Raw genomic sequence first — 18,194 nt, 5'->3', positions numbered from 1 at the left:
GCTTTGATTTGCCTTGTTCTTTATAATAACCTCCCTTTCCCTCAAACCCTGGCATCTGATTGAGTGGAGTTAGGTCAAGAGATAATCTGAGAGGCTATCAAATCAAAATGCACACAGTGGTCCTTTCTCTCTCTGCATCAAAGACTGAGGTGTTCTATGTCAATGAGCTGGCTGTGAAACCGCACATGCCATCTAAATTTTCCTTTCTTTCTAACTCTGGTGTGCTTTATGCCAATCAACAAGAGATGGCAAACTGGTATTCTGCTGGCCAAATCCTTTTATTGTTGGCTGGCCTGATGCAGGGCAATAATCTATGACTGAATTTGACAGTCTTATTTTTTCGGATGACTCTATTTTCAGGAAACAAGCTAAGTATTCTCTGATGGGAATACGTGGCATTGGCCTAACTGATTTCTCTGATAAACACAATTGCAGATTGAATTATTTCTGTTTCTATACATCTCCTTACTAATTTTCAAAGGGAAAATGTTAAAATGTTGATGTTTTATAAAACAAAAAGAATTAGCAGGGAGACACTAAGCACACTGCAGAGAAAAAAGAATCCCATCTCATAATAGTAAATTTTGGCAGAGTTTATATCATATAAGATTAAATGGGGCAACCCCGGGTGGCTCAGCAGTTTAGCACTGCCTTCAGCCCAGGGCATGATCCTGGAGACCTGGGATCGAGTCCCACGGGGAGCTCCCTGCACGGAGCCTGCTTCTCCCTCTGCCTGTGTCTCTGCCTCTCTCTCTGTGTCTCTCATGAATAAATAAATAAAATCTTTAAAAAATTAAATGTATTAAGTTTAGTATTAATTACCATTCCCCTCCCTACCTTTAGTAATGATTAAACCTCTATTCAAGAATTAGTATTTCTATCCTGAATTTGTTTGAGAATTCTAGAATCATTTTTTTTTGTTTTAATTTAATTTTTTTGTTTAATTAATTGGGGTGTATAGGTGACTTAGTCGGTTAAACAAATGACTTGATTTCAACTCAGGCCATGATCTTAGAGTTGTGAGATCAAGCCCTGCATGGGCTCCACACTTAGCGAGGAATCTGCTTGAGATTCTTTCTCTCTTTCTCCCTTTGTTCCTCCCCGCACTCTCACTCTCTCTCTAAAATAAATAAATAAATCTTTAAAAAATATTCTTGGACTTCTTGTTTTTAATAAGGTTGAGAGGTTTTGATATCAGAATGAAACATAAATTGATAATAACTGGTTAGCAGTGGTTATTAAATATAGTACTTCTTTCCTACAGAATTCATTAGCTGTATTTCCGTTTATTTTTTCAAAGTCTATTCGAAATTATAATTCCAAAAATCTACACAACATGGGAACTGCTAGAAAACCAGTATTTAAGAAAAATGTATGATGCCATACTAATATATAAACAAACACAGTTTTATACAACTGATATGGGAAGAGTTTTTCCAAAACTCCATGTATTTAAAAGGTTAAATAACATTTTAAGTGAATGATCCCTATCTCTGCCATTACTCAAAAAAATCCTTCTCAGGGAGCTCTTTCCTATCTCCCACTACAAAAATATCTACTGAAAGTGAACAGCTTGTCCCTAAGGCATGGAACTTAGCATAGTCAGATGAGTGAGTACATTTTATGTTCACACAGTTAGAGGTTAATAAAAATAAGATGTGATGAAATTGTGTTGGAATTCCAACCTTTTGAATTTTCATTCTAGCACTGCTTCAGTTTTATAAGGAAGATATTTGGAAGGAATTTATAGTTTAGTTCTATAGAGACTCAGGCACAATCTCCTACACATAGTCACTAATGGTGAAAAGCCACAATAGACTGATGTGGCCATAAGTTTGCGTTTGTAGGCCTGATTTGGAGTCAAAACATGGTCCTTATACTGTAGGCCAGGCTATTCATATAGCTGAAAGGGAAAAAAAAATACATCGTTTTCCCCCCACTAACCACCAACTGAAATTATGAATATACAGAAGAAAAAGAAGCCACACACACAGTAGAATCAGCTAATCTGATTAGAATCAGCTACCAATGAAATTTTTTTTTCTTGTTGCTTAGTTGTTGTGGGTATCTTGAAATATCACTATCACCACATGAGGTCATGATTGCTAATGGACCAGCCACTATGTTTTATTGTTTAATGTGTTAAAAAGTCAAACGTATTGGTATATAACAATTTTTAAAACATTTTGGTAACTGTATTTTTAAATAATTGGCTTCAGTTAGTGGGTATCTAATTACTCCTTCTTAGGTCTCAACAACCTATACCTGAGAATCTCTGAAAATTTACATTCCTTCAAGGTAAGGGGCATTTCCCCTGTATCTTGGAACATGAGTCACATGAGAGAATAAATCCCCAAAGGGAGAAGGATTAAGAAAAATCTCTAGATATAATTTGAAAGAGGTTTCAGCTAGAGGTTGTCAAGAAAGAATTGAACAAAAGACTACAGGATCATCCCACATCACACCACAACAAGAAACATTGTTTCCCAACACGCTACTTCGGCTTTGTCAAAGCAAACATTGAACTGATGGAAGTTAAACAAATAAGGAAGATTTTATTCGGACTTATTGTAATCGGGCAGACAGAAGACTCCATGGAAACGAAGGGTGGGAAAATGTTTAAGCGAATCCTGGGCCACCTGTATTTGTTAATTGGCCTTAGCAAAACAAAAAGCAAACTTTCTCTTACCTTCATGGCAACAGGTAGTTTTAGAACTTGGAGCAAGGCTGCCTCCTGAAGTTAGGTGCCTCTGCTCCTACAGAAACTGGGTGATAGGGGACCCATCTTCCTTGATGAATATATTTCAAAGGTTTGGCTCCAGGTCCTTGGAGAAAAGGATTCCTGGGTTGTAAAATTTGTAAGAGGACTTAAAACAGATTTACATCTCAAAAAAGAAGATAAAGAATTTATAATTGCAAGTTTTCTGAGGTAAATGCTCTAAAAAAAAAAAAAAAAAAAAAAAAAAAAAGAGCTGAGGGCCTAAAGGCCATCTTTCCAGCTTCATTAGCTCATAAGGGTATTACTCTTTCAAAATAGAATGAGGAAGTGAGGATCAAGTTTATCTTCCTACAAAATAGATGATTTCTGAGTATAAGGGCATGAGAGAGAGAGAGAGAAAGAGTGTTATTTTGGGATAATGGATACTACTTCCAAATAAATACAAATCAGAATGTTAATAAGCAACAGCAAACTGAAACAAAGTGCCTTTGAAATGATGAGTTCTTAAGATCCAAAGAGACTCCAGGAAGTATTGTTTTATATTTACTAGATCTGATTAAACAAAGAAATAAAATATTGTGACATTGTCAATAGGTATGGTTTTTTCCAACAATCTTTAAAAAAAAACCTACCATTTCTTTTTTAGTTTGTCTCCAAAAGAAATGGGATGTCATCCAATCTCAACATAGGTGCTGAGTCTACCACAAAGAAGCAAGTAAATGCAATGTCATTCTTGATTAAATAATCACCTTTCTAGTACAAAAGCAAGAAGTGCTAGTTGTGGTTTTTTTTCTCCTTACAACAGGAACTGCAACCTAATTCTCATTCTTAATCACAGAATCAAAGGTTAGCTCTTGACCAACCTGACACTTTAAATCATTCTATTTTTGTCCCTAAACTTCAGCTCTTTTTACTTCCTTGATTATTCGCATTCATGATTGAATCAGCTATTTTTGTGCTTGGGTATTTCTTGTTCTTCACATCCTATACTGTATTTTTCATGAAACAGTATTCCTCAACACAATATCAGAATCAAACAATAAATTAACAACTGATATAAACAGTATTTTTCCTCTTTCTTTTAGGCAGCAGTAATTTGTGATTCCTGTAAGAGTTATGGAGTACATAAAATTAGTTTTTAAGTGAATACATATTTTAAGTTTGACATTTAACTTTTTGTCTTATGAAACCTATGTTTCCCCCTATTATTGTTATTATAATTATCCGAATCCAGGAAAAAGTATTAAGTATATGATGCCTGTAGACATGCAGATTTAAACTTGAACTTCTTTGAACACAAGTGGTTTTTCTTTCCTCTTTCATCCAGAAACTAAAACTAAAACCATGTGCTCCTTCCAAGCTCCTACTTCTGCATAACGACAAAATATAGAGTCTGCCTGGAACTCGAATTCTGCATCGTGATAATTAGTTTTTCCTTTAATCTGAGAACTGCTCACTCTATTATTTAAGACAGAAGCAGGTAAGGGGAAGGGAGCATGTTCTGGTTTGTGTTTTCTTAATGTAAATTAAATTGCTGGTTTTTGGCCAAAAGGGGGCAGGCATTTCCATGATAAATGGAGAGATGTTCTTCTATCCAGGAATATTAATGGTTAAAAACAAGGACAGCTATTACCTACTGGAGGACTTTACTTGTGCAGTGAAAGCTCCTGGGTACTTCCAATAAGAAAGATATAGCAGAGCTTGCTGACAGGAACAGAGTGAGCCTTTGTTACTCCTGGACTTTTGTGTCACTCACCCTTAGATAATATCAAGCACTGTGACAGGGACAAGGTGTATGAGACTGCTGTTCAGGCAAAGGGGACTTGAAGGCACCTAATTGAATTTCTCCCAGAGATAAAGAGATTTTTAAAAAGTAACAATTTGTCAGTAAAAATGATCTGCTAATTATCGTAAGAGACTACTCAGTTTTTCTAATAAGATCTTGGCTTTATGTATGTCTCTTTTTTTTCCTGATGCTTCACCTTCTCAACAATATCTATTGTAGCTTCTTTATGATATGCTTACCTGTGCTAGAATAAAAACGTATCCTTTTTAGTTTCTAGAACTTTATTTATAGGAAAGCTTCAACTGTGTGTTGCAGTTATTGCAACATTTAAAAAGCCTCCTAATAAAATACTAAAGGCGTTGTGTTATTGCTGTCTGCCTAATTACTGATGTATGTGTATGTCTGTAAACACAATTGATCACTTATACTTGCTAATGTAATTTATAACAATGTTGTAAATCTAGGCTGTCTGTCAAGATATACAGTCAACACACAATTTTCAAAGCACCATGAGTAAAGGTAGCTTTTCTTTTGCCTGGAGGCACAGAAGACATGTAGCTTTTTCTTCATCATTTCCGGTCTCCTTCCAAATCTTTTCTGAAAATTAAAGCTTTCCTATTTTACATATATGCCTTTATTTCCCTGCCTCTGATTATTAATAGAATTAATTTTATGTCTGTGTTACTAACTACAAAAATATAGGAGATAAAAATCACAATTTCTTTGTTATTTGGTAAGGGTGGGTGGAGTTGGGGGTTTTCTTGTGTTTGAAGATCCCATCATTATAGGAAGAATAATGACTATGGCTTTGTGTGAAAACTTATGTAAAGTTATCTCGTGTGAGTTTAATATCTGTGATGGTAGATACATCATTTTGTTACATTCATGTATAAGATAAGCACTGCTAGAATTTAGGATAGCATAAATCATAAAACTATAGTAACTGAACATGGATTTGGCTTTTTAAATACTCTTCAAATATTTTATATTTTGAACTTACAGAAAAGAGACAACCCAAATGCTTTAAAAAATGAAAAACTTTCATAAATACTCCTGCTACATGGTGACAAAAAAAATAAGCATGCATCAATACTTAAAGTTTAATTTTATTTTTCTCCTCTGAATAGAATGCAGTGTTAGTGGTCATTTATGAATCAATATTTATCAATTTATTAATTTTATGAGATTATAAAGAAAATAGCTAAACTTCATAAATAGATATTTTAAACTCATTTTTTTTTAGCTCCAGAAGATGACATCTACTTTGTGTAGCTCTAGCATATATGTAAGAATCTGTCAATCATGTTGTAAGATGTTTCATATCTAAGTGTATCTGTCAGGAAGTCCTATTCAAGATCCAATGGAGTTATTCTGGGCAAATAACTGAAGTGACTTATTTTGGAATTATCAAAAGTAACTACTAGGCTTTAAGAATGTATGGGCAATTTGGAAAACAAAGTAAATTTTGGAAATATAATGTCAATTATCAAACTATTTAAAAGTAGAAAAAACATTTTGTGAAGGTATTTGAATATTTTTCTATAAGTGGTATAAATATGTTGATGTTGTCTCTTTTATTCTTAAGGAGAAACTTATTTCAATGAAAGTGCCTCAAGAAGCCCTTTGTTAAATGGCTTTCTTTCCAACGTTTAATGAAAAGATACATCCTGACCTCCTTTCAAAAAATTAAAGATTTTTTGAAAAATCATCTAATCCTTTGCTTAATATTTTACAGTGATTTTGATTGATTTTGAAATTCTAAAAATGATAGTAAAATTAGAACTGTGCTCTGCTTTTATTGACATTCTAAATGAACCTCACTTTTTATGCTCTTTTTGGGAGGGTAGATAGAAAAATTTGGAGCTTATAAACACTTTTATAAGCAACACACTTTTATAAGTTACCTATTGTGTAACATTTGATTGAAATATTTTAAAAAAAAGCAAAACAAAATACATTTAACCCATGGCCTCTAACATCGTTTTAAGTGCGTAAAATTTATTTTAAAAATTTAACTTACAAGAGATTTAATTTTCTTTATTATTTTTGATATATATGAAGATATCTATAAAGACAACATATTTCAAGGTTATAAAAGCTGTAAATGTGAAAACCCCACATTTTTCATTTTCCTTTTATCAGTCTGCAAGAGACATGCTTATGTGAATGCTCTGCCCTCTATGAGTTTGGTACTGTTTTAATTCCATTTTATAGATGAAGGAATTGAAACTCAAAGATGTTAGATAAAATTCCCCCATAATGATTTTTTTTGAATTTTTTAAAAAGATTTTATTTATTCATGAGACACACACACACCAAGAGACAGAGGCAGAGACACAGGCAGAGGGAAAAGTAGGCTCCATGTGGGACTCCATCCAGGGTCTCCAGGATCATGCCCTGGGCTGAAGGTGGTGCTAAATCGCTGAGCCACCTGGGCTGCCCCAATAATGATTTTCTTAATGCTATTTTTACTTGCTTTCATGAATTAATCCGAATCCTGTTTATTTTCTTTTTATTTTTTTTATTTTTTTTATTTTTAAAAAATTTTTTTTCCTGTTTATTTTCAATCATGTTTCCATCTACTTATTTTCTCAATATTTCTATTCAATAGAGATAGAGAGATTATGGTAGACAATTTTGTCACTTACCAATGTTGTGATTTCAGTCAAGCCACTCACCTCTCAGTGAGCTACTTTTCTCACTTCTAAAGTGTGTGTTTTAATAGTAACAGTACTATCAATATTTTATCATTTAAAAAGTCAATATATCTCAAAGTGCTTTAGAATCTGCAGTGTAAAATTTTCATTATAAGTTAATTATTTAGTAGACATACACAGCTTTTATTAAGCATGTATTATGTGTTTAATACTGGGGTAGGATTTTATATTAACCTCACCCTGCATTCAAAGTCTTTTAGAGCCCTTAGAATAGTATCAGCCAACCTCAATTTATATTATGATGCTCATAATTTAGAAGCCATGTTTGCTATTGCTGCATAACAAATGAAGACTTAGTTTAAAACAACACCCATTTATTAATCCATACTTTCTGTAGGTCAGAAGTCTAGGCATGGCTCCACTGGGTCCTTTGCTCAGAGTTTAATTAGGCTGAATGAAGATGTCAGGCAGGCTGTGTTCTCATCCAAAAGCTTGATTAGGGAAGAATCATTTCCATGTTCATTTAGGTTGTTGGCAGACTTTTTTTTTTTTTTTTTTTTTTGTGGTTGTTTTCCTGAGTTCCCTGTTTACTTGCTGGTTGTCAGCTGAGGCTCCCTCTCTGTAACTAGAGGCCACCTCAACCTTAACCATGCTCTCTACTCACAACATGGCAGGTTACTTCTTCAAAGCCATAAAGAAAATCCTTGAGATCAGGAGAAGTGTAGACAATATTTAAAGAGCTCTTTCATTAGGACAGGCCTACATAGACCAAGTCCCTTTATTTCTATCATGAAATATCACATAATTATGGCAGTGGTAGTTCATCATTGTCATGGGTTCCACCCACACTCAAGGAGAAGGAATTATACAGGGCTAGGCAGCTGGGGACAGGAATCCCGGGGCCATCTTAGAATTCTTCCTACTTATCATAACATGTGAAGATGATTTCATTTGAACAGTAGAGGATACCCTCAGAAGGGTATATAAAGGTAGTAGGCTTGAAAGGTGGAATGAAGAATCAAGAGATAGGCCCCTGGTAGAAGTGGACTCTAAGCCTGCTATCACCGAAATGTTCTACTTTGATTCTGTGAAATTAGTCAGTCTTGACAAGCAGAATATGAAAGGCATTCCAAATTATCAAATTATGTTTAATGTCTCCTATATTGGTCTTAGTCTCTGATATCACAAGACAAGACAAATTGCAATCCAGAGATCTGATTAATAAATGTATCAAAGTGGTTATTAAGACATTGGAAATGAAATAGGATCTCAATATTTTGAGATATTGAGCTAGAGACACATACATAGACAACGGCACAAAACTGTCTGCATTCAGGACCCAGTCCTTGAAAGTTCATATTAACAAACGTCAAATACAATAAATCAGCTATTCTTGGTCACTTTATATTTGATTCTTCCGTCACAATAGCTTTCCTCCTTGCTTCTCCAGATTAAATTGGGAAGTGATTGTCTGCAGTCATAATGTAAAATATAGTCCATACTTTGATGGGTTCTTATTACTTATTAAATGTTTAATAGGCTGCAAGACTCACTCTAAGCTTTGTTTCATTTCCCTTGGTGAATATAGTATTACTTGTTAGGGGAAGAATACTTGCAGTTCTTGGAGAGTTTTATAAATAGTAGTGGGAAAAACTTCAAGATACTTATTATTTTCTCCTATTTGGCTTACACTGAATTGAATATACAAGCATAATAACCTCAATGGGGAAAATTACTAAAGTTAAATAGAAAACAGAAGAGAGAAAAATCCTTATCTGCATACCAAAAACCAAAGAAATTAAAGAAATCTTTGCATGCGTGAATGTGTATGTGTGTGTGTGATCTACACAATCTTCAGTGTATTAAGAATAGAAAAAGGTCACTGGGCTCAACAAGCAGCCCCCTGCTGTTTTCCTCATCGCTGGTTTCCTGTTCACTCTCTATACACCCGTTTCTTCTCTTTGTCTAATACATATTGACTTTCTTATTTCGCAGACTCTGTGATATTTTGCAGCAAGGGTGGTAACCCAGAAGATTTTCTTTCACTGCAAAACAAAGGGTCATTCCTCTGAAGATATTTCACATATCCTGATTTTAAATGTTGTTTAGAAGAGGAAAAGATTCTGCAGCTTAAGGTAGTACACTTTTATATGAAATTTTCTTTCTTTAAAAACCCTAACACAAGGTATCTACAATTTGGGCATATACAGTGTATATATAGATATAGTTCATAATTTCATATAGAATAAATATTCACCTCATCTGAAATAGGCAAGTGTTTAGATACAATGTGTGCCCCCCCACACACACACTTATATGTACATACACAAAACCCTAAACCTGTTTGGAGTGAAAGACTAGTTTAATAGGGTTTCATTTCTCAGACTGAACCCCACAAACTCAATAAAAATGGATTGGCTATTTTTCAACAAGATATTGGCTCCTCCTGTTCCCAAGAAATATCGTGTGGGTTAATGTTCTTGTTTTTACTTTTCTGGAAAACAAATATTTTCTTACTCGTTGTGTCCAACATCACTGATTTCTACTCTTCCCTATGTTCCTTATTTGATCAAATATATATCAACCTTTCCCTTTATATTGAGGACCCTGAAAAAAATGTGTAGGACATAGGGAGTATTTTCTTTTGGGTATATTATATATTCTAATCCAGAAAACTTCTACCTGGGAAGAACCTTTTTTTTTTTTTTTTTTAAAGATTCTATTTATTTATTCATGAGACACACAGAGAGAGAGAGAGAGAGAGAGATAGGTAGAGGGAGAAAGGGAGAAGCAGTCTCCTTGCAGGGAGCTCCACATGGGACTCTATCCCGGAACTCTGGGATCACACCCTGTGCTACCCAGGCATTCCACTTAGGAAGAACTTACACTTCTTTTCTCAACCAGCCATTGCTGAACTAAAAGACTAAATATCAGTGGATCATTTAATTTTCTCCATTCCTCTTCACCCAAGTCCCGTCTTCAACTTTTCCTAAAGTTCAAGCATTTAAAAACTTCTTGGAGCCGATCCACCACGGAAATGAACATTCACCACTACTTAGTCCATTCCCTCTAATTTTATACTACTTAAAAATGTTGGCTGTCAATGCCAATTGGCATTGAACACAATGGTACTCTTTTTTTCTCTAGATGTCTCTTTCAAATGTATGTGTGTATGTGTTTGTGTTTAATCTTAGGATGGTCTTAAGAGTTGCCAGATTTAGTAAACACAGCAACAAACAGAGCATCCAGTTTAATTTCAATTTCAGATAAATGATGGATATTTGGTCAGATAATTGTCATTCTTCTTGACCATTCTTCATAATTACATGCAAGCAAGTAAGTGGGGAGGAAAGGGCAGAAGTAGCATATGAGCTGGATCTTTTCATTTGTATTTTCAGAGAACAACAGTTTTGTTTGTTTGTTTTAGTTTTTGTTTTTTTAGATATGTCCCTTTGCTAACCAGGTTTCACTTAGGTCCACCAAATGTAGCTGTGTTTCTTGACCATCCGTTGCTGCCAGGAAGCTGAGAATGGAGTACTGATTTTCATTCTCTTAGGCCTTATATTAGGAGCCAACAAGGGATCCTGGAACTGGAAAAGGATGTTAAGCAAGGCAATTATACTCTCTGGGAACAACAAACAAATTAAGGACAAAAAATTAAAAATGTTTAGACACACAAAAACTCATAAAATCTACCTTTCACAGGCTCTTCTAGAAAAAAAAATTACTTGATGATAAATACATACACTAAAAAAAATTTATATACACACATAAGTTTGGATATATATCTCCATATATTTTTTTCTTTTTCTTTTTCTTTCTTTTTTTTTTTTCAATGACCGTCCCACCGCCTTCCTCACCCACAGGCTGGGGCAGGGATCCTTCTATCAGGAGATGAGGTATAAGAGCTCTGTGGCTTTTCCAGGCTTTCCTTCAATCGAGCCAGGGATGCAGAAGAATACAGGTGCCAAAAGCTCTAGACCAGAGTGGACACTACTGTGAAACAAACCGGGGAGGCAGGAAGGTTGGTAAACTAGAGTCCATGTTCCAGGACTGTCTGAACTTCAAATATTCTGGTGTGTCAGGCCAAGTATCCCCATTTTTGGCAAAAATGTGGTCATTAGGAGAAAAGCCCAAGAGGCTGAGAAAGGGCCAGTGGCTTTGGTATGAAGGACACAGATCCAGACAGCATCTCTTATGCAAAATCACCAAGAAACTGCCCCAGTCAAGAGCTCTCCTGTTTCTTCAAGCTATTTGGTTCTCGAGGGGGTAGGAATTGGTAGGAATTCTCACAAGAGGGTGAGAAATAGAGAAACTCCCCATTTATTCCCTAAAGCTGTCTCCATGATGAGGCTACTGCCAGGATGGAACCCCCACTCCTCTGGCCAGAAACCTTTAACACTTCACTCCAACACTAAGGCTGCAGCTGCGGGGTTAGATGGGAGTGTTAGGCACAGGTGCTAGAGCGTCCGTCATCTGCACAGAGACCCCTGCCCTCCAGATCTCCCCCCAACCTCTCTTGTCTGGCAGACTCATCCCTCGGCCTTTGAAGACTGGAGCCACTACACTGCTGGGCAGGGGTTTGATTTCCTGGATCTCTGTTGATCTCAAGATGTATGTGTATGTGTTTTGTTTAGATTTCACGTAGACTTGAAGTCATATGGTATTCGTCTTCCTCTGACTTACTTCACTTGGCACAATACCCTCCAGAATGTTCTTTCTTAAGTAATTTGAGGTCATGGAAGTTGTAAAATAATTAGTTTCTGGGTGCCACCCTGTTACATTTTACTATAAAGGTACTTTTAAATAAGATTTTGCTCTCCTAAAATTAACTCAGCTTAATAGAAATCTAAGTTTTATTTTCCTAATCTAATATTTATGTCTGATTGCAAAAGTGAATTCAGTTCCCTGCCCTTAAGAAATTGAAAATTTAAACTTATAAAAGGATACATTTAAGATGCACATTCATATTGAAGAAGGATTCAAGGAGTAGTAGTTCTCCTGAAACATCCTAGGTGCTTATGAACCAACTGTATACTTTGGTGTGAGTCGGGGAACGGAATGGTTTAAAGAATTTGACATTATTACTAAAAATAAAAGTGGAAAACAATGTGTCTATTATAGAAAAATTAAAATATGCAAAACTTTAGTAAATATATATATTAAATATAAATATTTTTATTTTTTATATAATATATATATATATATATATCTCCAAAGCAGGAAGCATGTAATTAAAGAAACAGTGCACTAAACTCAGGAGTAAAGTTTTTCAAGTGCTGAATTTTAAAGAGTGAGCAAGACATAAGAGCAATCTATAAAAAAAAAAATATCTCCAGAAAGGTGTTGCACTGCAATTCAAGGAAAGTTAAAATTTCATGAGGACATTTTTTACCCTATAAACAGGATGAAAAATTAATCTATAATTCTAACAAAAGAAAAAACTATCTTAAAAAAGCCTTCTCCATCTATGCTGAGAAGAAAAATAGTATGATTTTTAAGCAATCAACAGACAGAAATTTTACTGATATAATTTTGTGTTTTTTTTTTTAATGGGTTCAGTCATCATATTTGATTGTGAAGAAGAAAGCAGTTACCAAAACATGATATTATGACTTTATATATTGCTTTCTAGTTTGTTCAATCAACATATAGAAAAAGGCAGTAGACTGAATTGTAGTTTAGAAATGTACATTATAAATACGGATAATGTAAAAGAAAAGCATAATGAACAGAAATGAAGAGGAGACAGTAGGAGGGGCACCTGGGTACTCAGTTGGTTGTCAGGGCTCTGGGCTCTGAGCTCTGAGCTCCCGGCTGGCTCAGCACAGTCAGCGCACCCTGCTTAAGATTCTCTCCTTCTCCCTCTGCCTTTCCCTACTCCTGAATGTGCTCTCTCTCTCTCTCTCAAAAAAAAAAAAAAAAAAAAAAGAGATAAGAGGAGACATGAATTATTTGTTGAGTTTCAATAGATAGATGAGCCATTTATTGAGTTTCAATCAATATTGCCTATAATTAATAGGTTAAGAATTGGTTCTACGAATGTGTACTCAGGTAAACAGCTAAAACTAATGAACACTAACAAAGACTGGGAGTCTAATAGCAAAGATAATCTTTAAAAGATAAAAAAATTCTCTAATATTTTCCTTCCTTATGTTGGGGAATCAATAAATACTATCTGAAGACAATCAAATAACATTATATTTTGGTGTTTTCTTGAGAACTGCAAAATAACCTAAAAGCCTACATAGTGAAAGTTGGTGACCTTGAAGGGACTCCAAATATTTTATCACTGAGAAAGGCCTCCTTTCAATCTTGCAATTTAGGCATCCCCCTTCATTAGAGTTCTGATGGTACCAGTGAAAAGTCTCATTATTTTTTAGAACCTTAAGAAAAAAGTTATAAATTAAACTGTAACTTAGTAGTGTAATTTTATACTTTTTGAAAGAGGTCTGTCAGACTTACATAGAGATTTTTATCCCATCTCACCTTGGTGAATAGGTGAATGGGAAATAAACATGAAATAAATTGGTTAAAGTATTTTCAAAGTTCTCTACATGAAGAGTCTGAATCATGTTCCCCTCAGTTTTATTAATGTCCCTTTTTCTTTATCTAAAAATATTTGTCCCCTGGACCATCAAGATGGTTGATGATAGATAGGTTTTTTCAGACTGCTCTACATTGTTCCTAGAATTTTCTTCTATAAGCTATGGATACCAACTCTACAAGACCTGTGGCTGTTGCTTCATTTATCTTATTAGAATGTGTTTGTAGAAGGTTTTCAAAATATAAACAGAACTCGTATTCCTTCCTCAGATGGTTCTTAAATAGTTTGAAATAAAAATGTCGACATTTCAGTTGTATCATCATGCCACAAGTAACAATGATGCACGTGCATGCACAAGTGGTGATGAGTTTGTTGTGAACGCTGCCTGCCTGACAAAAATTATAGGATGCCATCAATCATAAGATGCATCTTGATTTCAAAGATGTTAAAATGTGAAAAAAGTAAGTTATAATGGATGAAATGTAATACTTTATCTACTGTAGGACTTTCCTGCCACTGACTGACATGGCCATCAAGTACTGACTTCCCAGATATTTAATGTTGACGAGGATGCATTAGTTTCTATGCCTCATTTCAATACATGTCAACCACCTAGATTTTTCAATGAATATTTTAAATATTTCTTTACTCTGACTCTCAGAGTATATATAGCATAAATTATAACTTTCCGGGGTGCCCAGTTGGCTCAGCGATAGAGTGCCTGTCTTTTCAGGACATGATCCTAGAGTCCTGGGATTGAGTCCCACATTGGGCTCCCCACCGGGAGCCTGCTTCTCCCTCTGCCTGTGTCTCTGCCTCTCTCTATGTGTCTCAGGAATAAATACATAAAAATCTTTTAAAAAATTATAATTTTCCTTCTGCCTGTTATGTTATTTATTATTAATAAGGAAGAATCTATAAAATGTGACTAGAAGAGTGTAAGGAATAATGAATGGTTTAACTGGATTAACAAGATTGGGCTGCACATATCTTAATTACGTAGATAAAGGGGAGACACAGGTGCTGTGTTTGGCCAGGGCAACCATGTGTCATTGCACTTGGGACTATGTGTTAGCCTATGCACTTATAAAGCTTTGAAGCCTACTTAGAACAAAGCCCCCCCCCCCCACCTTCTTTTTTAGTTTATAGAAAGGCAAATGATTTTGTCTTATGGTGAGTAAAGTTCTAGATCAATGCAATACAAAAGAAATCATTTTAGCTACATATGTAATTTAACATTTCTAGTATCCACACTTAAAATAAGAGGAAACAAATGAATTGAATTTTATTAATATGTTTTAATCTCAATATTAACAAAATATATTAACATGTAATCATTATAAAATATTAGTGAAGTGTTTTACCTTTTTTGATACTAAGTCTTCAAAATCCAGTACGTGTTTTGTACTTAACAACACATCTCAATTTGAACCAGGGCTTAATAGACCAATATGACTGGAGACTAACATACTGGAATGCATAGTTCTAGATTATAAATGCCAGTGTAGTTCTAGACCACAGATGCCAATGTTTTTGAAGCACTTCTATCCTTGGCTTTGATTGAGATCTACTTGCCATGGACACACATAAGTGTACAAAGTGTTATGATTTGACGTTCACAGACTTCTCAAGCAGCAATGACCATCCAGATACTGATGTGTGCATGAAGAATGAGGCAAGAGGTCAAGGCTGAGGGCTGGTATAGGCCTCCCATTGTGAGAGACAGATGAGAAGGAACTTGTCATTCTAGACCTATTCGCTGCTACAATGGCAGTCGAGGCCTGAGCCAGAGAGAGTGAGTGAGAGCTGCCTCCATTTTAGCTTCTATTTGAGACATGAGTTTTGAGAGGGAGGTCTCCTATTTTGCTGTTTCTTGTTAACTTCATCTTCTTGTTTCTCTGTCTCACTCTGTGTCTGTCCTCTTTTCCATTTCTCTCTCTCTCTCTCTCATTTTCTATCTCTACTCCTGTTTTCCCCTTTCACATCCAAAATTTTTAAATCAAATGTGATTCATTGCCTCTATCACTTTACTCTTTCCCTTTCTTTTCCTTCTCTTTGCTCTCCCAATGTACATCTTTTCTCTGATTCTTCTGTCCTGGGACATAAAATCCATTCACTGTTGATCCATTGTGGAGCCATAATACTTTTTCCCTTTGATATTAGGACATATCCACATGCTCAAGCACGAACTGCACACTCCATTACCACAGCCTAACCCTATGCTTATGCAGAACATCAGCTACTTGCCACGGGTTTGTTGTGTTTAATGCTTGCTTATAATTTATACTCCACATAATTTCTTAAATTTTATCTGACTCTCTTTCAGCAGGATGGCTTCAGCATTCTGAGCTGTATTCCTCAAGCTGTGTTGTGCTCTGGTAAATACTCACAAATCTTTATTATTGCCATATGTTTGGAAAGAAAGATTAAAGAGTTATTAGTTTCTCATTGTCTAAAACAGTCTGTTTGATTTTTAAACATAATCAGAGTTTTGTAAAGTTAACATTGTTTTTAGGCATTTAAAAATAAAAATACGCTAATTTTCGCAAACCTATTTAGCCAATTAATAAATACATCATTTATAGACTTGGATGTAAAAATATTTTTAATACACCTTTGTTAGTAATTATTAGTAAAAACCTCAACACAAGACAAAAAAACCTACTGATGATTCTAAGGTCTTGATTTGGCTTTATAGCTGGCATTATTGAACAACATGCTTTTTAAGAAAATAAAAGAGAAGCCTATAATTAGGGATTAAAAGTGAAAAATTAAAAAAAAACTGATAAGGATTTTTCTCCCAAAAATCCTCTGGAAAAAGGCAGACACATAATTCTACATGCTAAATTTATTGATTTCTTGTATGTCTGGTATTAAGTGTGAACATCCCAAAACATTCTTAATATAGTAACCTATTAAATATATTTCTATATTTTTACAGATGAAGGAACTAAGGTACAAAGAAATAATTCAGCAGGAAAATAGCAGAACCAGGATTTAATTGATAGGCATATGCTTTCAGGGGTGATTTTCTAAAAAAAAGTATCACACCACTTCTCATAAGATATATAAGTCTTAGTAGAATGAGGACAATGGAAAACTATGACATAAGAATTTTTTATTAGAATAGTAGGATTGATTACTTTGAGTCTTAGTATTCAGTTTACCTACAGTCAAAAAACACTCAGTTTTTAGCCAGGCACAAGGTTACCTGGAATGAAGACTACATTTCCCAGAATCCTTGTACCTGGATTCGTCCTCTTACTAATTTCTGGCCAATGTGATGTAAATGTAAGTATTTTTTTTTTTTTTTTTTTTGTCTTCAGGGTTTGCCCTTAAAAAAAGTTTGAGCATATCATACACGACCCATCTCCTTTCCCCATTGCATTATGTAGATTGCACACATGATGTTGAGTCATCTTAGACTATAAAGTTAGGTCATTCAGAGAGGGATGTTATACAAGGAAAGAGAAAGTGCCTCCCTCAACCATAGATAAATTTATGTGTCACAGTCTCTGTATCAACCTGAGTCTATATTAAAAAAGAAACAAACTCCAGTTTTCTTAAACCATTGTTTTGTTTTGTATTAAACCATTGTTATTCTATGTCTCTGTTAGAACAGCACAACCAGTATCCTACCCAATATAAGGGAGTTGCATTTATTGTGTAGCTTTTGTATTAGTTACCGCCAATTTCCCTCCTGCCTGTCCCTCTCCTTTTCTTTAGATGTTGGCTAAAATATCTGCTGGACAAAAACAAGCAGAGCAGGTAGTAGTATATGTTTACTTTGAATTTATTCAAGAACTTTATATCCAGCATCTGCTACTTGTTTATAAACCACACTGTACACCTATGACATGCACACACACATGCACACACAAACACAGTTTTATTATTATAAGTCTTCAGAGATACAGAAACAGTTCTTTCCAAAAATATGTGTCTCTGATATGAGATTTGTAGATGACAACATTTTCAGGAATATGGTAGCCTAATGAAAACTTCTTGTTGGAAAATATGACCTAGCTTGATTTATCCCAATTGAGACAGTAACTAAAGAACATCTTAGTTTGCAGAAATCTCTGAATGAAATAATCTAGTAGGTTCTCTTAGAATTTGAAGGGTATGGGGTTTTCATGCCTCTAAGTGGTATTAGAAATACCGGTTAAGTTGGTGTTCCAGCTCTAAGATTTTTCTCACTATTCCCCCAAAAATTATGGGAGTGGGAAAAGAATGGCATTATGCTTTGTTTTAACGGTTTCAAATTTTTACCTTAGACAAACTATGTACATAGAGTCAAACTGTACTTCAGTTTGAAATAACTTGACACTGCATATATTAAGCTAAATGGAAGGCAACATGAGTACACTGAAGCTGATTTAGTATGCAATATTTATCTGTGGGAAAGAGAAACACAATTCAATTCAGGCTGATTCATCCTCCAATTTCTGTGCACAGAATCCCACAGGAGGTCATCTACCATCA

At 34.9% G+C, this 18,194-nt stretch overlaps 1 protein-coding gene across 6 annotated transcripts in view; it reads right to left on the bottom strand.

Moving 5' to 3' along the window:
• The window catches only part of LOC144287924 (uncharacterized), a 398,850-nt gene that overhangs the window by 62,223 nt on the left and 318,433 nt on the right, over positions 1 to 18,194 (bottom strand). The gene's annotated exons all lie outside the window — the stretch shown is intronic.

This window comes from Canis aureus, chromosome 17 (assembly GCF_053574225.1).
Source record: "Canis aureus isolate CA01 chromosome 17, VMU_Caureus_v.1.0, whole genome shotgun sequence".
In the NCBI taxonomy this organism is placed as follows: domain Eukaryota; kingdom Metazoa; phylum Chordata; class Mammalia; order Carnivora; family Canidae; genus Canis; species Canis aureus.
This window is presented reverse-complemented; position numbering and strand designations above follow the sequence as displayed.